This window comes from Myotis davidii, unplaced genomic scaffold (genome assembly GCF_000327345.1).
Source record: "Myotis davidii unplaced genomic scaffold, ASM32734v1 scaffold1453, whole genome shotgun sequence".
In the NCBI taxonomy this organism is placed as follows: Eukaryota; Metazoa; Chordata; class Mammalia; order Chiroptera; family Vespertilionidae; genus Myotis; species Myotis davidii.
This window is the reverse complement of record NW_006284441.1, coordinates 420,622-424,384: the sequence shown is the minus strand read 5'-3', so window position 1 is coordinate 424,384 and position 3,763 is coordinate 420,622.

The following is a 3,763-nucleotide window of genomic DNA, read 5'->3' as shown; positions in this document are numbered from 1 at the left end:
TCATAGCCTACTTCCCCATGCCTGTACTAATCTTTATCCTACCCTATATCAACATCTGGCTTTATGAGGTGCACAGATTTTTGTGGGTGGATGATCTGCTGCTTTCCCATACTGCCGGCTGTATTGGAAGAAGTGCTCCTAAGAGATTGGACCCTGTCTCTGCTTGATTGGCTCAAGCAGTGACAGGCAGCCTGGGCACACTGATTCACCGGTTACAATGCCATCCCCCACTCCGACTCATCTCCATGGAGTCTCACTGAGACCTTGTTTTCTGTTTCTGTTTGTTGTTAATCCTCACCGGAGCATATTTTTCCATTGATCTTTTAGAGAGAATGAGAGAGAGAGAGAAAGACAGAAACATCCATGTAAGAGAAACACATCGATTGGTTGCCTCCTGCACGCGCCCCAACCAGAGCCGGGGCCAGGGAACCTAGGTACAGTAGCCTTGACCGGAATCAAACCCAGAACCCTTTGGTGCGCAGGCCTAGGATGAGACCCCTTTCTCAATTAACATTGTCATTTGATGAAATCATGAAAATCACCCAATCTTGTTTTCATGGCCCTTAAGGGCGATTTCTTGGGCTTTGCTCCATGCCCAGCCCTGTGCAAGGTGCTCACGGTCCAGATCCTCTACAAGCCCATGAGAGGTGTTTCTTTGCTTCCCTCCCTCCCTCCTTCACTTCCTTCCAGATTTACTGAGCGCCTGTCTGTGCCAGGGGCTGGGGCACAAAGGCAAAGCTAGCAGCCACGACCTCACCGCCCCGTGAGAGCATCATCTACAAAACGGCTGTGACTAGGGTGGGTGCAGGGTGCAGGGGGAGCCCCAAATACCTCAGGGAAGGTTCTCCAGTGGAGTTAAAGGTGAGATGGGATTTGAAGGATGAGGAAGGGCATTCCAGGTGTAGGGCACTGCATGTGCAAAGGCAGGGAGGTAGGAAACAGCCCGCATGGACTTGGAACTGTGGGAGGGCGATGGAGCCCAGGGTGATGGAGCCAAGGTCCAGGAAATCTGCTGGGTGAGATTGGGGTCCCAGAACCAACTACCTGGACCCTATGTCTCCTTGATCTCCTTTGCTCCTGGTGGCCTGGCCAGGAAGAAGCCCCTCCTACCTGCCCAAAAGGAGGCTTTGAGGCTGGAGAGAGAGTGAAGGAGGGGCCAGCTGGTGTGTATTTTTGGATTGCTTCTCAGAAATCTCCTCCTCCTCCTCCAACATCTGGGCAACCGGGTGGCAGCTGGGGGAGGACCTGTGAGCTGGGCTGAGTTGAGGGGGAGGTGGACTGGGGGTAGGAACCTCTGCTCCCCTCTCTGAGCCTCAGTTTTGGCATCTAGAATATGGGCACGACCACCCAGTTGCTGGCTCCTGTCAACCCAGGGGCTCCGGGAAGCGCAGGCCCAGGCTGGACTCGTGATGGGGAAGGCCTGGGAGGTGAGGTTGTGCACTGAACAGCGTCCATGACTTCACTTCTCATACCTCACACTGCAAATGTTCCTATAATTTGACATGTTTTCAGATTTTATTGGAAGTTTTTTTAGACCGTTTTAATATTTATTATGACAATTCTCCAGTCCGTAAGGGTCTTGAAGATGAAGCACCTTCTTATAACTTGGCTAAAAGGCGCCTGGGGTTCAGTGCTGGTCACCTTCCCATCAGGGACGTTTCCAGAGCACACAATGCCCCGGGGGGATCCTGGTCCTAGAGGGGCCACGCATAGGCTGACGGTTTCTGACTCCAGGGAAAGGACAGGGCCCCGAGCCTCTGTGTTCCTCTCACTCTGGGTGGATCAGGCTGGGGAGTGGGCTGTGGAGAGGCTCAGAAGGGACTGTGAGAACTGCCTGCTCTTCCAGCCACTAGGTTCTCCCCGAGGACAGAGAGCCCCAGATTTCTAGAAAGGGTGTCGCAGTGCACTCCAAAAAAGGTTTGTGGGGGTTTTTTTTGTTTTTTTGTGTGTTTTTTTAATATATTTTAATGATTTTTTACAGAGAGGAAGGGAGAGAGATAGAGAGTTAGAAACATCGATGAGAGAGAAACATCGATCAGCTGCCTCCTGCACATCTCCTACTGGGGATGTGCCCGCAACCCAGGTACATGCCCTTGACCGGAATAGAACCTGGGACCCTTCAGTCCACAGGCCGATGCTCTATCCATTGAGCCAAACCGGTTTCGGATGGTTTGTGTTCTTGTTGGTTTGCATATGACCTTTAAGCCTTAAATTGTTTTTAGAATACAAAGGAAATTTAAAGAGCAACAGTAAGTAACCCCCAAGCACAACCGCTTGTCCCAGAGACGGGTCAGTGGTACCCATCTTTGGTGCATCAGATGAGACAATATTCCAATGGCTGACCTCCCCATGCCTGTTTCCTCCTCTGTAAAATGTTGATAATACTTCATGCATCTGAGATGGCTGTGAGCACTGAGCAAGCCGGCCTGTGTGATGTAGTGAAGGCTGCACAGAGACTTACAACTCGAGGCTACAAACGCCTGCCTCCATTCCTACCCAGTGTGATGTCTGTGGAGACCTCGTCTTACCCGCAGCAGAGTATACTGGGGTGTGACAGAACTCACTATCTGTGCAGAGTGGGGACATTCTGGTTGTTTCTAGTCTTTTGTACCCACAGGCGTTTGCCAAAACAGTGTACGCAGCATGTCTTTGGGGTTATCTCCTGTAAACATAAGCCCTGCCAAATGTCATGTGCTCACATCTCAAATAGATATTTCCTCATCACCTCCCAAGGGTTGTAAACAGCTCACGCTCAACCTGTGCTACAGGGCCAGCACCCCTGCCTGCGGGGCCTGGTTCTAACCCGACAGGGAGTCCACGCTCACGACTGGAGAATGAGAAACGCACCTTGGTGAGAAGCAGCCGTTCCCGCGTCCAGAGCAACACACCCAGCGATGGATTCACAGCTGCAGATCCACCGCTCCGTCTCCTCCTTTCTGCAGCACCTGCCAGTCAGTGTGTGGAACGGGCCGGAGAGAGGGCACGGGGTGGAGGGGGGCAGAGTGGGGGTGGAGGGGAACAGAACAGGCAAGAGGGGCCCCAGGGGGCCAGAGAGCAGGCTCATCTGTCTCCTCGGGCGGAACCCTCTCAATCCCGAGTCACTACCGCCCCCTTTTCACAGATGGGGAAACAGGCATCATCACAGGGCCTGTTGGGACAGAGTTCAACACCTCACCTGACCTTTGAGAGGCTTCCATCAAAATGCTGACTGTCCCGCCCTAACCGGTGTTGCTCAGTGGATAGAGCGTCGGACCTTGGACTGAAGGGTCCCAGGTTCGATTCCCGGTGGGGGCACAGGCCCGGGTTGCAGGCTGGGTCCCCAGTGTGGGGCGTGCAGAAGGTAGCAGATCCATGATTCTCTCTCATCATGCATGTTTCTATCTCCCTCTCCCTTCCTCTCTGAAATCAATAAATATATATATATAAAAATGTTCTGAGATAAGAGGATGTTCTGAGACAGGAGGTGACACAGGACACAGGTAATCCTCTTGGAATCAATGATCTGCAATCTCTTTTTATAACATATGATTAAGTCAAGAGCTCAAGTTTTCTTGATGTACCTCCTACAAACAATAAACACTGTTACCTGGAGGATTTTTAGGGTAGGGATTATAACTGTACTAGGTCCATCAGAAACAGCCCATCAGTCCACTGGATTTCACTTCCGGTGGGAGTCGCCTCCGCAGCCCGCAGGTCTGTGCGCCCCAATAGCCCGCCTGGGCCCCTCCCCAGCGAAGTCCCTGGGGCCCTAGTGGTGGCACCG